Consider the following 10,334-nt stretch of genomic DNA (forward strand, 5'->3'; position numbering starts at 1 on the left):
GTTCTGTTCTTCAAATCGTAACTAGTGATTGTTTAGCGATAAAAACCGGTGGAATGGTGAAAACCAATCGTGAAGACTCACAATAACACCGTATGTAAATTAAAATTAGTACGCAATAACATAAACATTTTTGAAAATTAAAATATCGATATTTATAACGCGGTGGTAGGACCTCTTGTGAGTCCGCGCCGTTCTGCCGTAAAGAAATAATGCGTTTCGATTTGAAGGGTGGGGCAGCCGTTGTAACTATATTTAAGACCTTAGAACTTATATCTCAAGGTGGGTAGCGCATTTACGTCGTAGATGTCTATGGGCTCCAGTAACCACTTAACACCAAGTGGGCTGTGAGCTCGTCCACCCATCTAAGCAATAAAAATAAAATAAAAAAAGGCGTCGACATAAAACGGTGTAAATGTATTCTGCAATTGGCGCGACCTTAACGATCGATATGCATCGGCGGGACTCATTTCTTTTTCCCAAACTAAAGACTTAAGAAAACCGATATAAAATCAAACTTTTTCGTTTGAAATTCAGGAAATATCAATTTCAATTTCAACAGTTTAAGATGGCAATAATTTAGGTACTAATTTAGGTAATGGCAACGATTTAGGTACGAATATCATCACCAAAAATATAATATTTGTTAAAAAAATTATCATACAACGCCAAACGAGCTATTTCTAAACCATGACTGTAACTAGCGCGTTATGGCATCACTGATACCGACGTTCACCTTTAAAAAAATAATTAACGTTAAAATATTCTCAGCTTGAAGTAGCTGTCCTAGTACTTTACTGAAGAAAATAGTTTTTTGACATTTAAAAATAATATGCAAACAAAATGAAGCGTCATAAGAATATTGTAAAAGAAAAACCCAAGAGTTGGTTTCGACGGTTCGACTCAGGATCCAGAGGTTTTTGCTCAGGCGGTACAGAAAGACAATTCGGAGATTCAACAAATAAGTTATTATTAAATTAATAAGTATTACATTTAAATTTATTTTTCTGGAGAAATTATGTCACCGAAAGAAGAGTAATAAATTAAATATAATCACTAAGTAAAACCGGAAAGAAATAAGTAGGCAATTAAAAAAAAATAATTTTAAAAATATGTTTCAAAGGTAGATTACAATGAAATTTAATAAAATAATTCTGGTGCACGGTCGAAAACGCCCCGCTGTACACGTTGCTAAGCATTCACGAAATTCAATGAACCTGCTTCGTCTGCAATTCGAACAAACCTTGAACAGTGCATCAACGCCCATTGAGGGTATCTGAATGTCAGCTTTTAGGTCCAAGTCATTGAACCCGAGCCTTGGCGCTGCACCCTTTCTGTTTGGTTCAGATCCATAAATATTAATGATTTCACGTGAAATTTCTTAATTTTTTTTAAAATGTTCTACTTAATATTAACATGAATACACCCGCTTTTCAATTATTAAAGATACTATTAAAATTCCCTTAAAATATTCTACATATATGTATATATGCTGCGTCAATTATGTAGATGAACAATACATTAATAATATATTAAAATTGCATACTTTTGTCTATTTCTTCTTGAGGTGTCCTTCCTCTACATTAATTTAGCAAATATGTCTTTATCGTGTTTTATTGTCTAAAATAATTTCTGGAGATGGGTAAACGAGTAAACGCTCCATCTAGGCTTTTAGTGGTTATTTAAGTCCATAGATCGCACAACGTGATTGCCACCATCCCCTTTGAGACAAGAGATCGAAGACTCACTTGTGTTATATAATGACTGTTATATTCTTCAAACAGTATAATGACTATTTAGCGGCCAAAATATACAGAATAATGGCACCTACCCGTCAAAGATTAAAATACAACATAACTCGTATGTATAAATGTCAGACGTATAAATATTTAATATAGCCAAAGTTTTACTTAAAACAAAAGAAAGTTAATATAATGTTTTTTAATCGACTTAAATATTAAATAAAATACAATTTTTATTAAAAATCATGAGAGCAATGAACTAGTTTATTAAATTTCTGGTATTGGTCTGGGTCGACGGGCGTAGGGATGAACGGGTGAGGAGTGGGGTGTTCAGCACGCGCCAGGTCCCCGCTGTCGATGACACCGCCCGAGGACAAGCTCTCCAAGGTCACAAGGCCCAAACACCAGCCCTCCCTAATCCCTTTCTTCACCAGAAATCAAAGTAAACGTGGATAAAAATGTTGTCCGCTTACGAAAGTTTCGAGAGCCCTGACGATCCCTTCGCTAATAGAAAATTTACTTTTCTATTTTAATTGTTTTATTGTTACATACAGTACTCAGTTTTATATTACACGAACGATTATTTTTCTATAGCTGACCTTGTTTCTCAAATTATATTGGTGGCATACGCTTTGCTTTGTCAATGTGTATGCCGCCAATTATAACTTAAAATCAGGTGGTTTGCAATATAGTCTACCACACTTTTTTGACCCGGAGAAAATCACCCTCCCACGTATCACCATCGCAATAAATCACGCTTCTGTCTGTCGTTTGATCATCAAATTATATACAACGAATACTGGAAGCTTGTAACTGGTCTTTAAAAATATGCATAAATTAGACGGACATATGAGTCGACTATTATCAAAGCCGGCAATCTGACTTTTGGACAATGATTGGTAAATCAGAAAAACGAATTATTGACTTTGTATTCCATTGGCAGTCACAAAACTCTTCGGAACGACATCTTAGATAAATAACAGGTTAACTATTAACCTTTATTTAATGCAGGTGTTGAACCGTATTCTTTGAAGGAGACGATTATATTCAAATAAATCTGTATTGACATATCAATAAATTTTTTTTGTCCAAATGCACAGATTGCCACCTTTGATAATAGACGACTCATATATAAGTAATTTGCTCTTGTTTCCCAACGAGGATTGAATACGCCTATCCAATTGTAAATAAAACAATGCTCAATAAACAATGAACGAGACATTGTGAAGGCCCACATTGCAGGTTCAAGGTTTGCAAGACACGGAGCGGTCGTTATCGCACGCTCATTGCAGTAACAACGCTCCACATTCTTGAACTCCAAATAAATACAATTAAACTACTTTTGAGGTTAAATCTTGTTTTTATTATTATCATTACATAATTTAATCGTTGAATATGAATAAACCTTTTCAATAATTTACGGCTTTAGTGCTCACGTACGACTAAGGTGTTATATAACCGTCGACATATTCTTTAATGTTTTATAACATAGTTTTAAAGCGAATCATTATTCCCCAAAATTCCCTTTTACGGTTGGCAGCGGTCTGGCTCTGCCCCTGGTATTGTTGAAGTCCATGGGCGATGGTAACCACTCACCATCAGGTGGGCCGTATGCTCGTCTGCCTACAAGGGCAATAAAAAAAAAATAGGCGAGTAGATAAATTAGACAAAACTCTCTATTCACGAAAAAACAAAACCTATTAAACTTACTAATCTCATTTTACTTGAAATGCACTAAAATAAAAATAAAATTTTCAAATCACATGTACGGAAAATACAGATCAGATAATAAATAGTGTTTTTCCAAACACTGTTTCCAGGACTTGAATAAAATTATACTAAGTACGTTAACCCCACCGAAACATGTTTACCGTCTTCTTTCAGGTCAATAGCAGTTCTAGAACGTAGCTGTGGGGGCTGCAGCAGTCTGATGCTCTCCACTAGTTAGGGTGTAAGGAGGGTTATAGTGCATCGTACGAAAGGGCAACTGCAGATAACGCAGGACCCAGACAGTCAACGTCCCGATGCATTCCCGGGCCCCGCGCCCCGCTCTGCACACCGCGCGCTCCATCGGGAACCCGTATCCGGCGAGCCACGCAGCACGGTTTTTGCAACGTTGCCATTACCAATCCAATCAGTCTCACGACAATTCGTTGCGATAATAAGAGCGATTACACAGCCATACTTGAGACAATAATTCGACAAAGCGAGCAGTACTTTCTGTGTTTTACACGAATTATAATAAACTATTACTTTAACTGTTTATTGGTGTGAACTATTTCCAATCTAATTCGTTTTTTCCTTTATGCTCCCTTGGACTTTTAAAAAGTAGAAAATTTTACACATGTATTAAAATTGATAATTATTGAAGTTGTTCAATTCCAGATTCCAGATTTTATGACCCTGTATTTATACTATACTAGAGGTCCCACAGTAGTCGAAATTCGACTATAATTAATTGGAATTGTAAGTTTGTACACTATTATGATTGTATTTTATACTTCTATAATCACAAATTTCGCCAAGGCTACACTATAAAAAATATTAATAAAGACAAACAATATTTAATCTATTCTCAATTTGACCACAGACGTCAAGAACAAAAGTTTGACAATAAATAGTATGCATGCGTGTGTGCGTCAAATACATGGTATGTAGTGTGTGTAATGTTTTCTTTATTGATTTAATGTATCTTTTATGAATTATTTTAGGAAAATATTAGCATTGTGCACTTCTTCTCTATATTCTCTATAAGTGTGGACAATTTCATACTCCTCCGTCCGCGCAAGTTTCGTAAAAAGGGATACAAAGTTTTTGCTTCACGTATTAATATATAGATTATCTAATATCCTAAAAAGTCGGAACCTGACACAGGGTTTGAGCTTTGCATTCATTACTTGATACGTGTGCACAAAAAACTATTCAATTCATCATATTAATTTAATATAGTAGTTAGAGTAATATAGTACAGTCATTAGTAAGTATCCTTTAATGATTAAATACGGGTTCCAGATTCGATTATCGATCGATCACAGTGAATATCTTTCTCCAACATTTTTCGCATTTGAAGTCTACAGGTTTATATTTTAGTCTCGTGAGTGCTAATTTCCAAAATCTACAACACAGGACAGGAACTAGTCTTACACTGAGTCTGAAAATTTTCACTAACAGTCGATAGCAAATTTTCTGTAATTAGACTTCATCTAGTGCGAAGCTAAAACCGAACTGGTCTCAGATCGTTACATTTTCAGAACTTAACACAAAGCTTAATGTAGAAAATATATGTGACAAAAAAATCTTCGAAAACGTCAGTCACTGTAGAGATTTTACTCTTCGAAATATAATTTAACAAATAGGAAATAGGGTCAACTGATAATAATAGATGCTGATGATAGCATTACAAGTAGTGTATGAATGTATTGTTGTATTGTGTTAAGGAGGACAACCGACATATTATTATGTACATCCAGATTTCTTATTGTCATAAATGTGCTCTACAAACACTAATCGTGCCAGTTCATAGTATACCTTCCGACTGTATATAACAATACAATTTTGATTTAATACCGAAGTTAATATGTGTCGAGTCGTACACTTAGCTAATTAGAGAAATTGTTGCGTCAACCACAATGCGTTTTTTTTATTGCTTTGATGGGTGGACGAGCTCACAGTCCACCTGGTTTTAAGTGGTTACTGGAGCCCATAGACATCTACAACGTAAATGCACCACCCACCTTGAGATATAAGTTCTAAGGTCGGCCCCACCCTTCAAACCGAAACGCATTACTGCTTCACGGCAGAAATAGGCAGGGTGGTGGTACCTACCCGCGCGGACTCACAACAAGAGGTCCTATCAACAATAAAGTCGTCTTCTTCGTCGTCGTACGTCTTACCATTAGGCCACTAACGCTCCACGGACGTACGAATAACATTTTTCAGACGTCAACCTCAAGGTAGTTGGTGGGTGTCACGTCGTTATGTTTAAGAGCTCCGGTTACATTTTCATAGCCACGCGGCCGTGAGACAAACAAACAAAAAAATCATGAAGACAATCATGAAATAAAAAATGCGTTTGTGATCGTCACCTACCCGTTCGCCTCGTTTGGGCCTCACAGAATAATATTTGAGCATCAGTAAAGTCGTCCATTTTTTGAGACCGTGAGTGAGTTTTTTTTTTATTGTCAAGAAAACATTCATATTTATATTTAGATAAAATATTCTTATTTACAGGATTTTCTGCGGTATTCGCGAGTCGCAGACATAATTAAAAATACTTTTACGCGGTTTAATCTCGCGTTTTCTATTGTCATTATATTATATTAGTTCAGGCGTTACGAATTATTTAGTTTTCATGGTCACGGCCGACTAATATAAGGTCCTATTCGTCGACATTTAAATGTTGCTCCAAATTACGTTTCAATTTTTTATCAGAAGTAATGTAATGCCAGTAGAAAACGCGATATTAAGCTATAAAAGTACTTGGAAATATCTATACTAATATTATAAAGAGGAAAGATTTGTTTGTTTGTTTGTTTCGAATAGGCTCCGAAACTACTGGACCGATTTGAAAAATTGTTTTTCCATTAGAAGCCGACATTGTCCCTGATGAACATAGGCTACTTTTTTTTTTGGTTTCATGTGTGTTTTAATGTTTCCGAAGCGAAGCGAGGGCGGGTCGCTAGTTTTGTTATTATTTCATAGCAACGCCAACATCTTTACGATTATTATATTAACGAAACAGCACCGAAATCAAACAACAAAATGAACTTTCACTAACTAGGTTCACCAAATATTTTCAAGAGCCCGCCAACCAAGAATACCAAATCGGAGAACCTTAACTATTTCTATCGACAATATTGAATTCCCTTGAAACTTTGGAAACGTTAATGATCTCCAAATACCCTCATCTATCTAAAGAGGGATACTTTGTATCATCTTTTATAAAATAGGAACTTTCAAGGCTTTTCATTTGATGAATTATATAATATATGTTTTAAATACCACGTACTGAAGCTTTTAGAGAACTATGTACAGAATGTATGTAGTTAACTGGTATTTAGGTACATAAGTATTTAGGTACACAAGCCGACAACAGAACTAGTGTAAAATACACAAAATACGCTCATAATTGCATTGTATAATGACAGTTCCATCCTTGAAACTAGAGTGCATGACTCTTTCACGGCAAAATAGGTAGGTTGATCCAAATTAGAAACCAATGTCGAGATATCAATTTGAAATTGTGCGAATATGATAAAAACACAAAAAAAAAGTGTAAGAAAAAATGATTTTATTGTAAAAAAAGTGTGGGGTGCATGGAATCAGTAGTTATAAATATTTTATGAACAGATATGAGTAGAAGCGTTATTTTGATATTATCCTGAAAAGCACCCTGGATTTTCTATAAAAGTGTATTTTGTTAGTTTTTTTAAACTATTATTTACTTTTTAATAAGTTGGTAGTGTTCAAAAGCTGTTTTTTCATTTTACAAAATAAGCTCGTGTTATTGTCGTGAGCAGGCATTTCGTGTAGTAGATCAGCAGAGGCTGCGCGGCTCGTGTCAAGGCCGCGTCCTCGACCGTGACCGCGGACGCCCGCCGCGCCCGCTTCTACACCCACGCTGCCTTCCTCCGAAAACATTTCCCTTTAAGGCGCTGTTTGATTCGACTTGACGATTCAAATTGAGCTCTGCACCCGCTTTTATTCATTAACGATGAGAAGGTGAAAATAGAAGAGAAGAGAAGAGGAAAACAGCACCGATAGCAAACCGATAAAATATATAATATTTTTTTTTCCTATCTCTGCTGATAGCCTTGAGAGGCTATTTCAGCTTCACCATAACGTGTGTAGGTGAGCTCACGGGGCTCTAACCGGAGTGTTGCTAACACTGACCCTAGCAAGAGCAGTGCTTCTTAGAATCTACCACCGGATCGGAAACGCAACCCACTGAGAAGATCCGGAGAGGAACTCAGTGGGCTGTGTCTATGGGTTAATTCGCTCGTCGAGCCCTTGACCGGTGCTTGTGGTGCCTAAAAGCACCGTTAATGGATCGTATATAAATGTTCTAAACTAGCAACAACTACAGTAATCAGACAACGGATACTCTTGAACTAGCCTGTTATTTATTCAATTGATTGCTGAACAAGCTCACGGCCCAGCTGACACATGAAGCGACTACCGGAGCCTCAAGACAACGTGAACTCCATAATTAAAACCGGCGGGCATGATTGCCTTCGGGCAACAATTGACAGGATTCTAGTATCTACCCGTGAGGAATTACTATACGCCCAACCACTAGTAAAGCTTAGTTTATCAGATATGAGTTTTCATCATAAAAAAAAATCGAAGTCAGGCACTAACACAACTTCTTCGTCGAGTTGTGGAATTAGAGTCAGTAACCTCGCGCCCTGGTCTCGCATTACGTGAAAATAATTTGTTTTCATTTCTTAACATGATGATTCAACTATGTGCTTAGAATGTTCATGTCGGTATTTACAATGTAATAACATACAATATATTCAATATGTTTCTCTGACTTCAAATTAATGTGTGTTATATTAACAGTTTTTTTTTATAAATTGTTCTGTAATCAGGAACGATAACAGAAAATAGCTAACCAATAGATTTCGACACATTATTTATTAACAATTGTTGATTTCTCGCCCAAAATACAGGTATGAAGTTAAACGTGTAGATACAACAAAACAAAACAAAAATTAAAGTAAAATTGTAAATTAATAAGTATTCGCTTGAAAGTAAAGAAATATAGGTGAATATACCTATAATCGGAAGAAAATACGACGCAGCTGCCCTTGAGCTGTAAGGCGTCCTTCGGAGTCATTGAGATAGCTGTTGACAAATACGAGCGCTCGTGGCTGAGTCTAAACTCGCCTACCGGTCCTGGCATAGCAAAAGGCCTTCGGATAACCAGTTATCATTCTATCTTTAAAAAAAATAGGAACATTTCTATCCCCTTTGGGACCAGGTAGATATTCAGTGATCGCAAAGGAAGGCATACGTATCGGTAAAAACAACGGGGGAAAATCATGACGTCACCGTAACCAATTCAACCGGGTTTTAGTTAATAAGTACTTTAAATACCCAAAGTTATGCCACTCACGCTCGTAAATGAGCCACGTACATACGTGTGCGTCGCTTAACGATAGTCAGTGTGAATAAAGGTGCTTTATTTTAATTTTGATGACAAGAGCGTCTCAGAATACTAAAGACATAATTGCTACTCAGTTATAATTCCATCATATAGAAACTTAATAATAAACATAATCAATAAATTTCAATTTCAAAATCAATAAATTTAGTTTATATTTTACAAAAAGCTAAACTAAATTTATTGATTTATGTTAAAATCTTTGGGGGGTTATTTTGAAATTATAAGTTGTTCGACATTTATGATGCCTACAATCTAATATATAAAATTCTCGTGTCACAGTTTTCGTTGCCATACTCCTCCGAAACGGCTTGACCGATTTTGATGAAATTTTTTGTGCTTATCCGGTATCTATGAGAATCGGCCAACATCTATTTTTCATCCCCCTAAATGTTAGGGGTAGTCCACCCCTAAATTTATTTTTTTATTTTTTAGACCAAATTTTAAATTTCTATTTTTTTATGATACAACATACAAAAATACATACAATCCTCAATTTTCACCCTTCTACGATCAACCCTTATTTTTTATTTTCTAATTAAAAACTTTAAAAATTTTTGCGAAAATTTTGTTTTTATTTTGTCATGACGTAGAATAAAAAAATTCATATTACTCTGAAATTTTCACCCCTCTACGATCAACCCCTATTTTTTATTTGTTAATTATAAACTTAAATTTTTTTGGCAAGTTTTTTATTTTGTTTTGTCATGACTTAGAATAAAAAAAAAAACATATTACTCTCAATTTTCACTCTTATACGATAAACCCCTATTTTTCCATCCCGATTAATATTTTTTTTATTCTATGCACAGATCCGCAATAAGGTTGCAAGATGGCAATCAAATATTATAATTGTAGTACGATAAATTCTTATTCAGAGTTTATAATTTCAAGTTCCTTTAATTATGTTTTTTTTTTTAATTGAATTTGATCTCCCGCCCTCGCCGGTCAACTACTGATCAACTATCAATCCATCAACTATCCCCGCCAGGTGTCACCACTCATCCAGCAAACATCACGTAGTAGGGATGAGAACGAAGCCGGTCTCCTGTCTTACTTACTCACTATATATACATCATAGATTATACACTTAATATATTTGAGAGCTATACAATACTATACATTTTTCAGCCATGTTTTTTTTGGTTGTATTTGTGTATCAATAGTATGTTCAGTAGGTCTGAGAATCGGCTACTATCTATTTTTCATACCCCTAAGTGAAAAGGGTTGTCCACCCCAAACATTTATTTTTTGGATATTTTTTTTGTTTATAATGAGGTATAATGTGGTTAAATCAGGGTTTTTTTTCTACAGTAGAATTTCCCTAGAAATCTTATTTAAGGCAACACAACGTTTGCCGGGTCAGCTAGTATTATATATATGGATATCTTATGACCTAACTTCACTTCTTAATTAAGCTGCGTCAA

Source organism: Bombyx mori, chromosome 10 (assembly GCF_030269925.1).
Source record: "Bombyx mori chromosome 10, ASM3026992v2".
Lineage (NCBI taxonomy): Eukaryota > Metazoa > Arthropoda > Insecta > Lepidoptera > Bombycidae > Bombyx > Bombyx mori.